Here is a 21,015-nt window from a genome sequence, read left to right as displayed (position 1 = left end):
ATATGTGCATGCAGCGGGAGATACACACGCATCTGGGTGGCTTTTAAAATTTGATGGGTGCGCGCAAGCCCAACTTGTGCACTTATCTCCCAATTTTGGCACGCACCAGGCTTTTTAATTTCACCTCTAGGTTTGTACCTGAGGCAACGGAGGGTAAAGTGACTCGCTCAAGGTCACAAGGAGCAGCAGCACTGGGATTTGAACCCTGGTTCATACTGCACAGCTGTAACCACTAGGCGTTACTTGGTCCAGGAGCAGCCAGTAGAATTTGACTGTTGCCTATGAATCAACGAAGACGGAAAAATAAAACACTGACCGAAGAGGACCCCTTACCCCACCAATGGCAAATAAATGACATAGGTTGTTGCCCTGCATATGCTCAGTAACAGCATGGAAACAAGACCGGAAGCTTCTGAAGAACTGATCCTTCCCAGGCTCTGCTGCATGTCACCCACTCGTGAAGACTACTTTCCCACTTGTTCTCATAGAAAAAGCAGTAAGGCACACAACTAAATACACACAAGTGAAAACAGTCAAAAATTACTGAGAGGAGCAGAAATAAAAGCAGTGCTATAAAATGCAAACATCAGTTCCAATGGTAAAAGATGTACAGAGGCACAGGCTGCGCAGCTGCAGGAACCGTCTGTGGGGTCTCCTCAAATGTTCATTGGCTAGCTCTGGAAAATGCATTCTATATTAGCATATTTGATTACATTACTCAAATGTGTGACTACAGTAAACTACTTGTCTTTAGAGAACATTTGCTCAATCTCAGCAATTATGCAATATAATTTCATATTATATAAATCTTGCTAGTTTTGTTCTACATAATGAAAGACCTGAATTACTAAGATTTATTCTCCATAAGTACAGATTGGGGGGGGGGGGAAGCTTTAGTAAATCAGGCCTTAGTTTTAATAAAACAAGTATCTTCTGGAAACCCACTCCAGTACATCACTGCATCTTAGTCAGTAGTATCCAAAGCCTTCCTGCTCTTTGAAACATTCTTCTCTCCCTAAAAATTTGTCAACATTAAGTTTTGACTGATATGCTTCTATGTCTTCATTTATATTTTAAGCACATTACATCATGAAGCTTACAGCTGCATGATTTAGCAAAGGAAGGAGCTCTACTGAGAATGTAAAAACATCCTGAAACTTTCAGGCAGCCAGTTGATAAAGAAACATAGCAACATATAAGACTGTCAGATAAAAACTGGAAGGCCCATTCAGGTTGGTCATTTTCCCAGCCTACTGCAAGACTTCCTCAGTCTTAAGTTATGTTTTCTGTATATGTTTACAGCACATTTGATAGCCAAATTAACAACTCACTTGTCACAGTACGTTGGCCCAGAAACATGGTGGCATCACAATGTTTGTACTGCAAAGAACTGCTACAAAGCAGGTAGAAGTCAAAAAGAGCAGAAATATTTTTTTTAGTTTTATCTTGCTCCTTTGGGCTTCCAACTCAGTTGAAATGGCTTCCAGCAGGCTTAAATAACACTAGGTATAACCTACAAGAAAACCAATTATAGTAGCATCTAGACTAAAAGCAAATGCACAAACATATTCACCAAAAGGTCACATGATTTTGTGTCTTTTTATTCTGCAATCAATTTCTAATCTTTAAAGGCAGATCCAATCAAAAAAATTAATGTTCTGCTAACTACTTCTGTCACTTACCTAAGAGTCAAAGATCACGGAATCTATATACCGTCATTCGCAGGAATGACGGTATACAAAATTTTTAAATAAATCATAGAAGAAAGCAAGTCTTTTAGATTTCAATTCAAATATTTTTAAAGCTTATTTTCTTTCAAGAATATATAGAGAGCTCTTCTATACCCATTGCAGAAATCTTTAGCTTAGAGGAAACTATATTTTGCTGGCACAGAACATATTCTTTAAAACAATTAACATTTAATGGAAATAAAGATGACAACTGAAAGATACTAAAGAAAATCACAAATGTATATTACAATCCCATAGAGAATAGACTCTTCAATTAGCAAACAGAAAAGCAGCCCATAAACTAAATGATAGTATCATTGCCTGTTGCACTATTTTCATCTTGGCCTCTGATGCAGTTGATGGATCAATAGTAACTCACAGAATTGATTTTCTAATGCTCTGTGTGTGTTTTGAACCACATACTTCAGGTCAATTGGTGGCAAAATAATTGGTAATAAATTAGATCAGCTCAAACATGCAAGCCAATATAGTTAGCAAGGGACCCATCTCAAAATCAGTTAAAGACCACCATATTAAATGTTTCCAAAACATTATTACTAAGAGTAACATTATCATGTAGATTATCACTGCCTTTCACTACCTGTCACGTCACTTGATAACATGAAATTGAATTGGTATACGGAGGAAGAGTTACAGTTGCATGCATTCCAAACTATGTCTTGTGAGCAATTAGGGCTCTAGCCTAGAGTATTAAATGTAGCTCTCCCTATTGCAAAAAGAAAAACATTTTAAATATAGGCATCTCAGAACAACCTATTTATATTAGATTAAATGTACTATTTTCAAGAAAATTCATGAATGTCAAGGGAATACATGCGAGTGATTAAGTTGAAAAAGCAAGTCTGCTTATCTGTAAACAGAGTTCCTTCATAGACATCAGGAAAAATTGCGATGACACATGGGTGACAGCACCAAACAGACCTATCTCTCAGAGCTTAATAAAAGCTTACTAAGCATGCAAAGTGGTTCCCACATGTGCTGCCTCTTGAGTCCATCAGTCAATTTCAGAGGTCTGCAAACTTTAGTGAGGTAGTAGACTTTTCAGGAAAGAAGGCAGGAATAAGCATGGCTAATTCATCTTGCTTTCTATGGAGAATCTTGTTTACAAGTAAGAAAACGTGCTTTCTCCATCAACATGCAAGGCTGAATTATCTATGACACATAGGGCGACACAAGCAGAAGACTGCAGAGCAGAACAAATACAATTAAGCAACCTGACTCTATCAATGAAGCATGGACTACAACAAGGTGAACAGGTTATGCAAAACTGTCCAGACAATACTGTGATGTAAAGGTGTGCATAGACTACCAAGTTTCAGCTTGCAGATGTCTTCAATCGAGGTGGTCCTTAGATGTGCCACTGAAATGATACTCTCACTTGATGAGCCTTGATAAAGTCTGACTTGTAAACCAGCTAGTGTATAACAGTGCATGACAAGTAGGCTAGCCAATATGACAGAATTTTTGAGGCAACTGTCACTCCCAGTCTATTAGGATCAAAGGAAACAAACAACTGAGAAACTTTTTGATGAGGCAGAGTCCTTTTAAAATAGTAATCCCAGGTTCTTACAGTCCAAAGAACGAAGAGCCTTTTAACCTTATGAGTGTGCAGCCTTGGGAAGCAAGTAGGAATTCAATGGCTTGGTTTATTTGAAAATCCAAACAAAAGAGCAGAGTTTGCCCACAAATGGAAAGTCCAAAGAAAAAAGGGGAAAACCAAATATATAATAATCAAGAACAATAGCTCACTTACATTCTATTATTAATATTACATTTTTGCTGTTTTTTTTATATATAAATAAATATTTAAGTAAACTGTATCAGCAAGCCAGTCAGCGTCTCTCATGAGAATCAGAGAGCGCTCGGTCTTCTCAATCACTTGCAGTTACTTTTGAGATTAAATTAAACCGTGATCTGGTTTGATGGTGTTCCTGTTCTCTGTCCATTTTCTGAGATGAAGTAAGAGACCGGATGGTCCGAACCTCGAAATTGGTATAAGTGACAGAAAGAGGATGTGAATGACACACAAGATTAAAGAAGTTCACGTAAACCTGCTCAGTTGCACAAGACGGAATTATAGCTTTAGCACACTTTTGTGTCGGTAGACACCGTGTATTTGGAAAATCTTCTGGCTCCTGATGAAGCTGTTTACAGCGAAACTCCGGCCGAAGTAAAGCCCCTTTTATGACACCAAGTAAAAACCTTCAAGTTTAGTCTTGTTTCACCGTCTACGTTACACTGCAGTGAATGTGAATTCATTAATTTATAACGGCAAGTCAAAAAAAAGTTTTGGAACAAAAATTTTGAATTTAATCTCAAAAGTAACTGCAAGTGATTGAGAAGACCGAGCGCTCTCTGATTCTCATGAGATGCGCTGACTGGCTTGCTGATGCAGTTTACTTAAATATTTATTTATATATAAAAATAAAAAAAAAACCAGCAAAAATTTAATATTAATAATAGAATGTAAGTGAGCAATTGTTCTTGATTATTATTTATTTGAAAATCCAACATCACTTTAGGAAGGAACTTAGGGTGAGTACGAAGGGCAACCTGACTGAGGAAAAACTAAAGAGAAAGTGAGTAGTCCACCAACGCTTGTAACTCACTGACCTATTTCATTTATTTACCTGTTCTTACATCTGCAATTTCCAAATAGCTGTCCAGTGCAGATTCCAGCAAAACAGTCATTATCACTTTGAGACAATATGATGGCTAGTAGAAACACTTCCATGTGAGGAACTTTAAAGGAGCTCACTCCAAAGGTTCAAATGAAGGCTTCATAAGTTGGGTTAAAACAATATTAAGATACCAGGCACCGAAGACTTAGAGTACCAAACTCCTTTCATAAATTTGGATACTAGAGGATAGAGTAGAAACTGAAGCACCTGTAGATAATACATTGCAATGGCACTTAACATTTATTTTCACTAAGGGTGAGCTGTGTCCTGATGAAGAAAGGGAAAATAAGTTGTGGAGCAGGTCCCTGGGCAACAAAGCAAACAAATCCAAAGAGCCAGATTGGCAACAGACCAAACATCTCTTCCATTTGAAATTGTAAGCCTTCCTTGTTGAAGGTTTCCTTGCTGTGATGAAGATCTCTTCCACTTCCTTAGGAATGAGCAGAGAGAAAACCACCATGTGTTAATTATCTATGACAAAAGGGCTAGAGACAACAGATTCCAATGTCAGTGTTGACCCTCATCCTAACTGATGAGGAATGGTGTCATACTCAATGAAATTGGAGGTTGTTTAGACAACCGCAGCAGATAGGAAAACACACTTGTCTTGGCCATTTTGAAGCAATGAGAATTATTCTCTGTCCTTGTGGCTAACAGGATCAGAGGATATTCATATAGATCTGCATTCCAATGCAGCAGAAAAGCATTGGGAGCTGAGCTGATCCTGCTTGGAAGCATGGAACAAAACTTTCTGACTTTTCTATTGCTCGCTGTAGCAAACAAGTCAATTGTCGGCGACTCTAAAGATCTAACAGACTGCCTGCCGATCCAGCGACCACTTATAAGGAAGTAGGATTCAATTAAGGCAGTCCATCAGAATGTTTTGGATCCTAGAAGGTATGTTGCTTGCAGATGAGCTCTGTTGTATATAGCCCACATCCAGATCCTGAGAGAAACATAGAAATGACGGCAGAAAAAGACCAATCGGCCCATCCAATCTGCACAGCAAGCTCCCACACTTATTTTTCCCCATCCGGAGGTTCTTGACAAAGGGCAAAAAAACCCTCTAGATGAGAGAAAGCTTTCAACATGTACTGAATGACCCATAGCTCTAAGAGGAAGATCTGAAGATGACTCTACAAAGAACCAGGTCTCTTGGGATCAAGCTATATTTCTATGAGCTCCCCACCTTAAGGTGAAGGCATCAATAGATAGAGTCACTTGATGAGATGGCTCCAGCAGGGACATCCAGAATTAATGGCTTCAAACATCAAATAGCTGTCTGCATTTCAGCTGGTGATGTGCTCAGCCAGTGGTTGACTCAGTTGGTCCCACTGACACCAAAGGCACCATTGTATGCCCCTCATAAGCAACTGAGTGAATGGGACAACATGAACTGCAGCTGCTTACTGGGTCAGACTGAAGGTCCATTAAGCCCATTATCCTATTTCCAGCTGTGGCCAATCCAGGCCACAAGAACCCAGCAGGATCTCAAATGGTAGGCAGATCCCATACTGCTAATACCCAGGGATAAGTAGTGGCAGGAACTGATCCAAACCTTTTTTTAAACCTAGATACAATAGCTGCCTTAACCATTCCCTCTAGCAATTTTTATTCCAGGGCTTAATTATGCATTGAGTGAAAAAAAATTTCCTATGATTTGTTTTAAATATGCTACTGTGAAAAATGTAAAGACAGGCTATCAATTAATGCTCACTGATTCATAAATATTTCAACACTTAAAGTAAAGACATAATCATTATTTACTCAACATCTTCATTTTATAAATTTTTAAATATTCAAATGTTCACAAAGTTGAATCACATCACATGATGTTAAAAAACACCCCTCATACATTTGTACTCATTTACACTCAAACCATATACATACAATAGTCATACCTCACTCCCTGTTCCCAAACCCTAAAAACATTCAACATTTCTATTTAATTTCATTTTCACAATATGTCTCCTTTCAGAGTGAAACCCTCTCAGGATCCTCAGTTACTCTACTTAATGCCTTATTTATAATTGCTATGTATACAACCTAGATCACGGGTAAATCCTCCTCACAAAACTAACCAACTTTCACTTTAAAAGTCCATCACTGAAGAAAGGTTGCCTCCTTTGCAGTAGTTATTACATCGAATCCCAACTTTCTCCTCATGAAGGCAATCAAAACAATGTCTTTCAATGTTGTCTCTCGACTCGTTACTGTATGAATCCTTCTCTAAACACAGTTGTGTCACAACGTGATTCAAGCCGCAAAAAGTTTTAGTTCATAATTAGAAAATATCCCTGTATGAACAATGCTGTATCATGACATGGATTCACGCCGCATAAAGTTTAGTTCATTGTTAGAAAATTTCTCCTTATGCTTCCACAAAGTATTTCCTACCAGTAGAACTTGAGGATACGCGTACAGAAGTCCTTGGCCCCAATGAAGGGGGATGACATCAGAGGCTAGCTTGCTGTAAATGCCCTGTGAATGGAGCAGAAGAGAGGAACCTTTCTGTTCCAAGGAACCGCAAACAAATTTACATCCGGGGTGTCCTAGAGGTGAAAGAACTGATTTACCACCCCTTGGTCCAGGGACTATTCATGGGGTTTTAAGGACCAACTCAGACTAGTCTTCCAACACATTCTCCATAATAGCCACATAAGTAGCTCAGATCATCATCACCCGAGAGATAGCCCAGGACCATAGCTGGACATCCTCGTGACACATGAAGTACAAGCCTGTTCCTTCCTGCTTGTTGATATAGTACATTGCTGCTTGATTGCCCGGCTAGTCAAGGGCAACTTTGTTGGACAGCTGGTCTCTGAAAGCCCAGTGTACCAAAATCCCCAGAACACCAGGAAGTGTTTCAAATAATGAAATTCCCAGCATACTAAGAGCCCCGAGTGTAGAGCTCCTTGATATGAGCTCCTCAAACCAGGCTAGACACATCCATGGTTAGGACAATTTGAATGTGAGGAATTTGGAAAGTGACTCCCCGAACCAGATTAGAATGTTCCCACCACCAGGACAGGGAGTCCCATAGTGGTGGACTGATGTGGATGCAGTTCCAGAGGTTCTGAGTGGCCTGAAGCCATTGTGAACTCTAGGTCCACTAGGTACTTGTCATGTACAGAGATTTCATGGGAGTAGCATGCAACACTATGGCCATATGGCCCAACTGCCTCAATACGAGCCAAGTTGATTTCTGCTCTTTTGAACCTCTTCCACTATGGCCAACAAGGTGGTAGCTCATTATTATGGGAGGAAGGCTTTTGCTGTAGTCATATCTAGCAGAGCTCCTATAAACTCCAATTAAGGCAATAAGCAGAGATGAGACGAAGTAGCTGATGAACCCTAGAACTCCAAAACCTAGATGGACAGGCACATGGATTCCTTGGCTCCTGCCCAAAATATGCTCTTGACCAGCACATTGCTCAAACAGTGAAAGATGGGCATCCCAGCTGACACAAGTGTGCCATTATCATGGCCAGGCATTTTGTGAATATATGCAGGGCAGAAGTAAGCCCAAATAACAACACGAGACTGGAAATGTGGGTTTCCCACTACAAATCAGATATTTCATGTTACTAGGGAACATCTTGCTGTGAGTATACACATCCTTGAGATCAGGAGAGCATAACCAGTTCACTTTTTGCAGAAAAGGGATCAAGGTGCCTGAGGAAACAATCTTGCACTTTTTTTTTCTGCTAAACTTGTTCAAGGCCCTGAGGTCTAGGATAGGATGGAGTCCCCCTGTTTTCATTAGAATCAGGAAGTACTTGGAATAGAATCCCTGCAGTCTCTACCCTGGTGGAACAGGGTCAACTGCTCTAGCTGTTAAGAGGAATACAGCTTTGTGATCAGCATTTCCTGATGTACTGCTTGACCCAAATATGGGTCCAGAGAGCAATTTGGTAGGACACCCAGAAGGTATAATTTGAATTCTCTCCAGATAATGCCGAGGACCTACATGTTGGAGGTTACACTGGGCCACCAATTCGCATAGAATTGTAGCCTAGGGAATATATGTTGCAGATATTAAAAATACCAGAGAAATGTTTACCAGTTATAGTGAAAGCTTTTTATTTGGGGATCATGAAGAAAGTGTTAAGAGAAGAACAACTTGTAGAGAGCGCTAAAGAAAAGGAAAAATTAGAATTAGAGGTAGTTCAAAATAGTTCTATAAACTTATCTGATTTACTGCAAAAGTCTCAACAAGACTTGGTTGTTAAAGAACGAGGAACATTATTAATCCAGTTTGCTTTTGCAACTGATAAGGAAAACGTTTTGAAATCCTTTTTTCGAAATCGATCAAGTACTTTCTATGGGGAAAGAGTATGGATCTTTCCAGATCTAGTTAAGACGACTCAATTACGCAGAAAGAAATTTCTATCTTATAGGAAAGAAGTAATAGATAAAGGTGGATATTTTAATTTAAAATATCCATGCAAGTGTACTGTTAAGTTAGAGGGGAATACCTACACATTCACAGAGCCAGTAGGTCTTAGGGATCTCCTAGCAGGAAAATGATCGGCTTATATGATTAGTAGAGTATTGACAATGCATTTTTCCTTGACTAATGTTTTTTCTATATCCGTTCAAATATCTTGAGACTCACTTGAATTTCCTTAAGTATAATAATGACTGAATTGTATGCTAAATGTTAGGTTGAAAACAATATTTTTCCTGTTTCTTATTAAGGACTCAGTCATTATGAGATTTCTTAAATGTTTTGTTTATTGTAAACATTTAGAAAAAGTAATAAATAAAGAATTAAAAAAAAAAAAAAAAAAGAATTGTAGCCTGTTCCTGACCAGCAGGTCCTGCAGCATGGGTTCTGGAAACTTAGCTATGCTCTCCCCATTGTCCAGTCAAACCCCATCCTAGGTGTTGGCTGGGATGTCGTCTGGGGCTTAGGCACCTTCTGCTGTCGGGATCAGTTACGAGGGGCCTGCTAAGCACAGGACAGAGGGCAGAGGATAGTGTCTCCTCAGGTAAAAGTGCCTCCTACCTGGATAGCTGGAGGAGAAGGCCGGGTCTGGAACAAGTGTGGAGAGCTACTGGAGCGTTGTACAATAATCACGGGTTTGTGACATGGTGTCCTTAACTCGATCTACAAAAAGATTTACTCTAGAATACACAACACGGCAGCAAGCCTTTCCTACACCTCTGGATGGAGATCTGAAGTGCACAGCCAAGTGATGACCAGGCTGCATGCAGAGACTACAGCTGCATGTCACTCCGGGCCCAACAGCAATGAGCCAAAAAACAGCCAGGTCGCGGGAGAAGGCGGCCAGCTCGTCAGTGTCAGAGCTGTGCACCCTTTCTGCATCACCCCACTCCTCACCAGGGCCGGAGTCCCACCATCGGGAGATGCACAGGTATGCTTCATCAACCTGACCAGGATCAGTCATAATGGCTGCGAAGCCAAAGAACAAACTTGCCACGCCCACCAAAGCCCATATAAGTAAGGGCAGTGCTTCGAAGTCTGTGGCAGGGTTGCATGGGTACCCGAAGTATTTACCTTCTACGTCAGCAGTTCTAATGGAAGCGGTGCCATAGGCGACAGCGTTAGCTCACTCCAAGCCTGCATTGGGAGCCCAAGCTGCTGATGCACATTGCCACAATGCACCATGGCATGCAGCTCATACATTGTTGGTATATTTTTTCATACCTTTTTCATATAAAGGACAGAAATCATAACTTATATAACGCCAAACAGCACCATCAGGAAGAGGATGGGATATGAGAAATCGGCAAAGAATGAATTTAAGAGAACTGTGTCTCCTCCCACCTCAATTATACCATGCTCTGAAACAGAGATGAGCAGCAAATGGGCTAATGCAGCACTTCTCAACGGTGTGTCGCGACACACCAGTGTGTCACCAAACACCGGCAGGGGTGTCACGTCTCCTGGTGCCCCGTTGTACTTTCCCCTTCTTCCAGCCCCCGCGGGCCAATTGGAAGCCTCCTTTCTTCTACCCCCACTGCCCAATGAGAAGCCTCCTTCTTTCTGCCTACCCCCGCGCAGGCCAATCGGAAGCCTCCTCCCTTCTACCTGCCAGTGGGAGTAGGAAGAGAGGAAACCTTTGATTGGCCAGTAAGGCAGGCATCGCATAGCCCAGGGATGGGGTGGGAGGAATGGCAGTGTCGATCCCCAACGAAGCAAGGCCACCACGGGAGCCCATCCCTGTGGCGGCGAAGAGGAATCCCGACCCTGACTAAGGCCACCACGGGAGCCCGTCCCAGTGGCGGCGAAGAGGAATCCCAACCCTGACTAAGGCCACCACGGGAGCCCATCCCAGTGGTGGCGAAAAAAGAAAGCCTGCCAGAGTAAAGCCACGGCAGAACTAGAGCCCATCCCTGCAGTGAAGGAAGTAGTTGTTTTTGGTGAGAGTTTGTGGGTGTGGGTGTGAATGAGTGCCTGGGTGAGAGAGATGTATGTGTGGGTGTGAATGGAAGCCTAGGTGAGAGCTTGTGGGTGTGAATCGATGCCTGGGTGAGAGCTGGCGTGCATGGGTGCGAGAGCATTTGTGTGTGATTGAGAGCTTGTATATAAGAGAGCATGAGTGTGATTGAGAGAGAGACTGGTCAGGGAGGTGATGTGTTTCTGTGTGAGAGAAAGAGAGACTGGTCAGGAAGATGACTAATGTGCGTATGAGAGAGACTGGTCAGGAAGATGAGAGAGTCAGAGACTGGTCGTGGGGTCTAATTGGGGGGGGGGGGGGGAGGGAGGTGTGGCTGGTTGTGGGCTCTAAGAAAGAAGACTGTGAGGACAGAGCTTCAGCAGCCCTTGCTACTTCTGGTGAGTGCTATTGGCCTAGAAGGGAAAGGAGTAGGAGAGTTGCTGGAGAGGGTACGTTAAAGGTGGCTTTTTAAATTTGTCTTGATTGACTGCCATTTTAATCATTGGGTATTATGCGATGTCTGCTGTTTTGAAATATTTTATTGATATTTGGACATGTTTTAATAATTTTGATGAGTTTTTAATTGTTGGATATTATTCTGTTCAGCAGCTGTTTTGTAACACTTTTAGTATAGCTTTACATTTATTTCTGTGTGGGGCTCTATAGCAGCTTGGCTTATTCTGTTTAACCAATAGGAAATATATTAGTGTTTAGGGCCTGGTTTAATAGTTGTATTTTCTTAGACAGGGTTGTTACTGTGTTGAATGTGTTCCATAATACAGGTGTAATTTTGTGCAGGTTAGTTTGTGTGCATTATTGCAAATCCTGATAGTCTGTTAGGTGCTGTATTTCTATTTCCATTTCTCCAGGTTTGCACTGCATGCAGAGTGGCTTTTTTGGTTTTCCATTCCAGTTTCTGTCTCCATATTTATAATTTGTGGTTTTTCTGTACTTGGTGAAGGTCAGTTCTGGGTGTGTGACCGAGGTGAGGTATTTTACTAGCATTTAGGCATTTATATCAATTTTATTTGTTGTGTTTTCTCAATAGGATATGCATTAGTGGTAAATTACTGTCTTTTCATAAGGAAGGCTATTGTACCTGGTAGTAAAGGGAGTTTGTTTTGCTTTTACTGAGATGTCATCAGAACCAGAATATCTTTTTTGTATGGAGAGTTGTACAGGGTAATGCTCTAGATCTGCTCTGCACTCATTGCTGGGGGTTGAGGGGATTCCTGTGGATGCAGAGTGCATGTTTACATTTAGCCTCGTGATGGTCACATGTTCAGTGTGTTACACATGTGAGAACCATCTGTCAGGTGTGTCCCCGCCAAAAAAAGGTTGAGAACCACTGGGCTAATGTACTAAGCAGTGTAATTTTCCAGAGAAATGGTCCGATAATACACAAAATGTATTGTGCATTGTGAGCTCATTTTAATAGTATGCAAATTACCTTGCAAGCGACAATACTGCAACGAAGTCTGCACAAAATTCAAGACATTTTATTTTTGCAAAAGAGCTGTGTAAGACAGAAGTGTTAAGTTTTACATAGTTTAAGAGTTTTTGTGAGATTTAGATGTCACCACTGTCTAGGAGTTGAATGGATCGTGTTCCAAAAGGAAAGTATGTGGAGCTTACACAGAATCACTACTGAGCTGATTAGCATAATTCTTCAGCTCATTAAATTAATTTACATAGGTTTTGGAATTGCTTTGAAAATAGAAAATGTGTCATGTTATAAGGCTAAATAATAGACAAAATTTCTCAAACATGGTGACAAGGTCTATTTGGCATTTTAACACACATTCATGTTTGCAAACTATGTGCAGCTTGGTACATCAGCCCCGTTAGACCATGAATATACATCAGAAAAACATTCTTTCCAACTTGCAAATCATTCCTTCAAGTCCAATATTTAAGAACAAGGAAAGTTCTCACCTTCTTTTACTTACTCAACTGAAGAACTGCAATAACTGGACCTCCAGTTTTGCGATCAAAACTGGCCACTATCTGAGAAGCGATAGTGGGCTTGGAGGACCTTGGTCTGACTCAGCATGACTTTTCTTACGTTCTTAACAAAAGTATAAGCAGGGATGGGTACATTTTAAGAAAATGTAGGTGCCAGTCAATTTTAAGTGCTAGGGAATTTGTTTTCTTTTTTTGTACTTATTCTTCTAGGGGTTATTTATTTGATCTATTTTTCTTTTTTACATTTTATTTATTTATTTATTTTTTTGCCTCCTTCCCCCTCCTGCAAGTTTTTACTTCTTTTAAGCACTCTTCCAGTTTCCTCCCTTCCAGCCATTCCATTTATAGTTGCTGGCTATAAATATTTTAAATAAAGAAAAACCCTGGACCGTAGCATTTCTTCCCAGTGGAACTTGAATCTTATCCCAGGCCTCACCAACAACAGCAGCCATTTCTTTCAGCAAGCCTGACCAGTGGCAGCAGCCATATTACTCACTGGGCCCTGCTAGTGACAATAGCAGTATCTCTCCTAATGCCACTCCACATACAGTCTAACTCCAGATGCCAAATTTTTCATGCCCAAGCCTTTTAACAGTCCTATATCAAGTTTCAAGGGACATATTCATATTGTCTATGCCTCACTTCCTACAGAATCATAGAAATGAAGGCAGAAGACGACCAAACGGCCCATCCAGTCTGCCCGGCAAGCTTACGCACTTTTTTTTTTCCTTTCACATACTTATCTGTTTCTCTTGGCTCTTAGTAACCTTTTTTATTCTATTTCCCTTCCACCACCGCCATTAATGTAGAGAGCAGTGTTGGAACTGCATTTAAGTGAAATAGCTTAATTAATTAGGGGTATTATCCACTGCAATAAGCAAGCTACACCCATGCTTATCTGTTTATCCAGACTATGTAATTCAGTCCTTGTTGATTGTTGCCTGAATATAGATCCACCTTTCTTCATTCCCCCCTGTCGTTGAAGCAGAGAGCTATGCTGGCTTTGCACTGAAAGTGAAGTATCAGTCTTGTTCCCCTGCTGTTGAAGCAGAGGGCTATGCTGGATATGCGTGAAGTGTCAAACTTTCTCCCCTGCCGTTGAAGCAGAGATCATCCACTGATTAAATGTCTCAGCCAGCCTTGGAGTTTGGGACAGACTCAGGATTAGCCAGGACTGCATGATCTTGAATACTCTGGTAGTAATTATCTAGTCTATCCAGCAGGGACAGTCCATGTCCTTGGAAACTCACTCTAGACTCACTCTTGGGTATGGTCTGATTGGAAGCTGTATATAAGGAGGAATTACTTGACACACCTTCACTGGTCGTCAGTCACTAGCCCTTAATTTCGAATCCTCACCAGATTTCTGATCCAAGCCTAGGCCCACATCTTGACCGATCTGTACCCACAGGTACTTCACAGATCTATTACTACTACTAAACACTTCTATTGTGCTACTTGATGAATGCAGTACTGTACAAAAAATAATAATTTATGATCTCTAGAGCTTATATTCTAATCAAAACAAATACACAGGGCAAGAGAGACTTGGGGAATTTCATTTAAGAAAATGGTAAAAAATGAATGAGGCTGCAAGCAGGACAATCAGGGATTAAAGATTTAAAAGCAGACTCAAAAAGGAGGGGGGTTTAGATGAGATTTAAATAAGATGAGAGGAAGCACTATGCAGCAACTCAGGAAGTCTATTCCAAGCATATGGTGCAGCCAAATGGAAAGTACAGAGTCAGGAATTAGGGTACAGGAGAAGAGCATAAATTGTAGCAACTTGCCTGATGCGTGGTGTGTACAAGGAGGGGTGTCTAGAGAAATAAGAAAGGGGAGGTAATGAGGAAGGCAGTGTGAAGGCTCTTGTAAGTAAGTAAGAAGAGCTTGAATTATATGCAGCCAATACAGTGACTTAGGGTTATATGGGTGTAGTGACTTTGGTGAAAGATAAGTCACCAACTAAATTTAGGATAATTGTAGTGGAGAGAGATGGCTTACTGGGAGACCTGTCAGGAGAAGCTTGGAACAGTCTAGCAATAAGTGATGAGAGGGTAGATAAGAGTTCTGGTAGCATGGTCAGAAAGGAAGAGATTTTGGTGATGTTAGAAAGAAACAGAACATTTTACCAGTGCTTTGGATATGTGTAGAGAAAGCAAGAGGAGTCCAAGATAACTCCAAGATTATGGGCTGAGGGAATTAGGAAGATTACAGTGTTATCCACAGAAACAGAGAAAGGAGGAAGAGGGGAAGTGGGTTTGAGAGGAAAGTTAAGAAGCTCTGTCTTGGCCATGCTAAATTTAAGGTGGCAGTAGGACATCCAAGCAGCAATGTCAGTCAAGCAGGTTGAGGTGTAGAAATTGATTCCTGATTAAATTTCTGGTCTAGAGAGATAAATCTGGGGATCATCAGTATAAAGTTGGTATTGAAAGCCATGAGATGAAAATCAGATCTTCAAGGGAATTAGTATACATAGAGAAGAGAAGGCGGCCCAGGACAAAACTTTGAGCATATCAATTGATAGTGGGATGGCAACAGAGGATGATCCGGCAGAGGAAACACTAAGTGCGACAGTAGAAGTAATAAGAGAGCCAAGATAGGACAGAATCCCAAAATCTAAGTGAAAACAGATCACCAAGTATCAGCTGTGGCATGTACCTCCAGGCTGTTCAACCCATGGGGGGAACAGCCACAGTACTGGGTTAAAACACCAACCAGGTGTTGAACCTTGTGAGTTTACTTCCAAGCCACTGCTTACCCAGACCCCTGGCTTCCTCCAGACACCATCCCTATTCTCACTTGGAGAGAAGACCCCTTAACACCTGACTTTAACCTGGGCCTCAGATACAGGCAAACCATGTCTTATAGTCACAAAATGCAGAATTCAGCATAACGAATACCTCTCCTGGAATAAAAAGAGTAATCTGCTACCACCATGGTTCATTTCAAAAAAAGGCACATTCTAAAAATGCTCTAGTGGAATGGTAGGATATCTTATAATGCTCTTCCAATGCATTGTGAGGATTGAGGATGAGCATGCAGGAAGGCATAGGTGTGAAAAAAAGAATGAACCCTTTAAAGTCACTGTATAACTTGCTGTTTCTGCAGTTGTAGGGGGCTGGTAACAGTACTCATTACAGCTGGTTCTAAGGATCCCAATACGCCTCCCTATAAAATAAAATGCAGAAATGGGGGAAGTACTCAAAACAACATAGAAAGAGAATTACAATTTTTAGGAATTCTTGTAAAGAACACCTAATGGGGCGATCATGTCCTATGTTTGTGATTTCATATCATAGGCAAAACAGCATACTTTGGTGCGATTTAAGAATATACCCCTAGATTCATCAAAATGCTAACACAATGCATGGATAACGCCTGTGGTAAGAAAAAGGGGCATTTATAGTAATTTTAGAATTACTGTACCGCGCGCTAACATAGCATAAAGTTTTCACATCCTGTGATACTTCTATTTCACAACAAAGTGCAATAGCTATTACTGGGGGGGGGGGGGGGGGAGAGAGAGCACGAGAGTGCGAGCCTATTTATAAGGCCTTCATAGTAGTCAACTATTTATATCTCTATAGGAGGGCCAGCTAATAGCTCAAGGTGAGGTGTTGGTGGAAGTTTAGGTTTTAGGGGCCAGTTCTGCATGCAGAGTGAGATTTCTACAATGTTGACTAGCCCTAGCTTGATGGACTCTATAAACAGGGCACTATCAAGTTAGGGCAAGAGAACATTGTAGAAATATCATCTTTGTGAGACTTTGCTCACTCCAAATGATGTCAAATCTTCACCAAGGTGTACTGTGTGGTTCGTATGTCTCAGTCTGCATATAAAACTGGCCCCTAAACACTAACCTTCCACCAACACCTCACCTTGAGCTATTAGCTGGCTCTCCTATAGAGAGATAAATAGTTGACTACTATTTGTGCCGTGCAGTAACACGATTATTGCATGAGTTATGGCATTAATGCATGCGTTAACGTTTGGCATTTGGGAAGAGGAATAGCCTAGTGGTTAGCAGTGGGCTACGAACCAGGAGACCCTGATGGCATGCTAGCAGTAATTGCCGAGTTTCATGATAGGCACCACTAGCATACTTTTAATAGGAACATACCTTTTGTATCTTTTTTGTGTGGGGCAGGGGAACCTGGTTTAGCTTCCTCCACAATGGAAGTTTAGGCAGAACCTGCCCCAACCCCAAAGCATTCATGATGAGAGGGTCCCATGATGAATAATTTTTATCTGCCAAGGTTTTCTCCCCCCAGTTAGGCCTGATCTTCCCTCTATAGCCCTGTCAAAGACACACTCAGAGGACCACAGATCTCACTTCCCTTCAGTACACATGCATCCTAAATAGCACCTATAGGTATTACTGTAGCAGAATAGTTAGATTAACTGCTCTCAGAGGCTATAAAATGTGACTACAGTTTCTCTGAACCAGATCTAGAAGAAAAAACACAAATCTATAAAATGGCCAGACATGCAACCAGGTCATCTGGCTAGTTTGAAATCCTACACTTGTACAAAAATTGAATATAAAAGGCTTTTGGTATTCAGCCATATTGTTTACTATATCAAAATGTGCAGTGTTTGCATTTTAGAACAATGTCCTCTTAAAAATAAATAAATACATAAATAAACTCACAAAAGTAGGTTTCCTATTTTACATGAACTGGACAGCATATAAACAGTCCTCTTTCTGATGATTCCAGCATTATTCTGCTTTAATTAGCCTATTTAGGTAATACCTTAAAACATGCTAGGTGCCATTTTAATTTGGCAATACTTAATTTGGATTATTCCTTCAGTACATTATATTCAGGTTCTGTAGATATTTCCTTAACCCCAGATGGTTTACAATCTAAGGGCCTTATTCATTAAGGTATTTTTCCATAGACACAGAATGAGAATAAAGCAGAAAGTTTGTACCTGAGACAGTGGAGAATGAAGTTACTTGCTCAAGATCATAAGAACTGGCAGCAAGATTTGAACCCTGGCTTCCCTGGTTAACTGCCCCACTGCTCAAACCACTAAGCTATTCTGCCACTCCTATTTGCCTTTAATGATGTCGTTCTGCATCAATAGTACTGTTTGAGAGAAACAGCAGTAGTATTCTTGCACAGCACAATAGCAAAAAAGATATATTTTACAATCAGAGTTGCAGAATATTTTCTTAGTAGACTGCTACGGTCATCAACGAATAAAATCTTTCTATATCAATCATTGCACCAAAATAGATTTATATTTAGTTTAGATTATATTCTGCCTTTCAGGCACTTTCAAAGCAGATTATGTTCAGGTACTGTAGTTATTTCCTATCCCGAGAGGGTTTACAATCTAAGGAGGTAATTTCAAAGAAATTATGTGCATAAATATAACAATATTGTAGCAATTTTCAAAAGCCATTTATGTGCTTAAAATGCACTTACACATGAATACTTATGGACAATTCAATGGCTTATATTGTAGCAATTTTCAAAAGCCCACTTACAGGGGTAAAGTGCATTTAAACGTAAACAATTTTAAGCGTGTAAATGCTTTTAAAATAAGGTCCTAAGTTTGTACCTTAGGCAATAGAGGGTGAAATGACTTGTCCAAGGTCCCAAGGAGTGAATAGCAGGATTTAAACCCTGACTTCCCTGGTTCGCAGCCTGCTGCATCAATAATGTTTTTTCTGTGACTCACATTCATTGATCAATCCTTCACTTCTATAACAATACTTCATCTAACAGACCATGGACAAAGTGGATTAAACCATTACGGGTCTCTTGTTTCAGAATTTTCTGAGATTTTGGTTGTTCCTGCCTTGAAACATTGCTGCAGCCTATTAGAGAATATGTCCTCTAATAAATCAAGAAGGAAGGAGCAGTATTCCTGGTATATATCAAGCCTAGAAATTGCAGGAAAAAATGTATTTTGCATATTTTATTTATAAAAGGTTTATTCTTTTTAAAGAGGTATTTAAGGTTTAACAAAATAAATGTTGTACTTGAAGACAAGCATGCAACTTATTCAGAAACTGTAATCCCATATACTAAATTTAAAAAAATTGATTGTAAAATCTAATTTTAAAAAGATATTCCTGGTCAGTGAGAAAAATGGATTACTCTGCTATTAATTAATGTTATACTACCTACCTTACCTGTCTGGGAATCCTCAGGAGAACCACAACCAAAAACCAGAAAACCTTTTAAACTTTAATTTTTAATCTTTATGGTATGCAAAATTTAGTAATATACAAATGTTAAATGCATCTTAAATAAGTTATATCCTTTCTGTGAACCAAAAAAAGGTTTTTTGCTTTATTCACAATTAAATGTTCTTGGGACATAACAAGAAAATAGCCAACTGAGAATTCATATATGCTGAAATGATTTCAACAATAAAGGTACACAGAGTTGAAAGCAATGGACTATGCTACAATGAGCAGAATGTTCTTACAGTTTGAGTCTATGGTGCTATTCCAGTGGAATACAAGATAATATCCAACTAGACATAGCTGAAAATTAAAAACATAGGGGGAAAAAACTGTTAGGTTATGTTTTCCCAATTCATGATGACCAGGGTACTAAAATAAAACACTTGACTATAGGATATTAGGAAATTATCTGATGATCAGTGAGTGACAATCTGCAGAAAAGCTGTTTGCTACTAAATGACAGTAACCTCTATGCTGCAAATATTTTAAATTCTTTACATTTTTTTATTTTAATAAACATTTCATTTGAAGAGAGGAAAAGATGTACTATCCCCATGCACTAAGCAGACTCTTTCTTCTGTACTCTCTCTCTCTCTCAGTATTCTCCCTATAAATAAATATCCAAGATCTTCCAAAAAAAAAAACCACTTAAATTTCTTAATCAGATTGGCCTACCCTAATGCCCAATTCCCTAGTTTTGCAATGTTACTATCCACACATTTTACTTTCTTCTGATACATTCATTACTTTAAATGATTCTATAGGTGGTATATGGAAACCATTAATAAAATAAGTTTAATAGGATACATTTATTTCTAAGGAAGCTTTTCCTTAACACAAGAATTTCGTTAGCTGGTAAATAATTATCAGTTTGGATCTTCATAACAGATGAGACCATTTTATAGATAGTCTAGAAAGCTTTGCCCCTGAGATCTCATTAATGGAGGCAAGCACCCTAACTGGTATGAATTATTTACCAAGATTCAGGGCTTTTGATTATGCACATGCAATATATAAAGTGAAGTCTGCATCTCTGCGCCCACTTTAAGCATCTATGTTAAACCAAAGCCCACTAATTGAGTCAAAGAGAACTAAATACCACTAATAGGGTGCAGACATTGGTTTATAATTTCATAAAGCTTGGTTTTAACTTACTGGTTTCACACATTAAAATATAGGTGAGCAATCCTAAGAAGAAAAACAAAGAAAACCTGTTTTGCCATTTGTAATAAGTTTGTCATTTGACTTGTCTTGATCTAGGTCAGTTAATGCTCATTAGATTTAGTTCATAACACTGTTCACGTTGGTGCTATCATCAAAAATATCAAACTTTGAAATCTAAACTATTCTCCACCAATGCAGTGGAATTTTCCATGTAATTTAAGGGGCATCAATTATATATGAATAAATGCAAAATGGATGGTTCACCTACCAGCTGCAGTGATTCTCAGAAATAAGTTTGCAAGTAGAATAAATAATACTGTGGCATAATAATGTCACTGTCACTATGGAGATATGATGGCTCTATGTAAAAATGCAATTTGATGTAATCCACTCTGAAGTGCCTGAAAAGTGTAATATAAATAAATGAAAATGTTGATGAGATGACAATCTTATGTAATCTGGCACAATTATCAGCCAGAGCAATATTTGTACACTAGTTTATTTTATTATTAAATTTCCATAACAGAACAAATACATCAAACCAGAACTAATAAATTAAGAAAAATTAAGTCAATATGAAGTCAACAATATGGGGGGGGGGGGGGAAGAGTCAAAAACATACATCAATATATTAAAGAAAATAAGATGGAATATACAAGATACATAAATTATAGTCCATCTAAAATCCCATCAGAATTCTCAATTAAGTGTTTCATAAATAATTAAATAATGCCATCATACAGATGAGGCTATCTTAACCCTATGTATCAGATATAGCAAAATCAGAGGATTTATCCTCTAAAATAACTTTAAAAGATCAGAATCCATAAAAAACTGTG

General features: G+C 39.6%; 1 protein-coding gene across 5 annotated transcripts in view; it reads right to left on the bottom strand.

Moving 5' to 3' along the window:
• LOC115093936 (arf-GAP with GTPase, ANK repeat and PH domain-containing protein 1) overlaps window positions 1-21,015 on the bottom strand; it is a 1,595,449-nt gene that overhangs the window by 1,295,769 nt on the left and 278,665 nt on the right. The window contains exon 1 of one of the 5 annotated variants that reach the window (XM_029606402.1): window positions 20,445-20,567. The exons of the other annotated variants lie outside the window; for them this stretch is intronic. The gene's annotated coding sequence lies outside the window, so the exon portion shown is untranslated. Of the gene's footprint in view, window positions 1-20,444; window positions 20,568-21,015 lie in introns of those variants that run through there. 5 annotated transcript variants of the gene reach the window in all.

The sequence above is a fragment of the Rhinatrema bivittatum genome, chromosome 6 (assembly GCF_901001135.1).
Source record: "Rhinatrema bivittatum chromosome 6, aRhiBiv1.1, whole genome shotgun sequence".
NCBI classification, from domain to species: domain Eukaryota; kingdom Metazoa; phylum Chordata; class Amphibia; order Gymnophiona; family Rhinatrematidae; genus Rhinatrema; species Rhinatrema bivittatum.
This window is presented reverse-complemented; position numbering and strand designations above follow the sequence as displayed.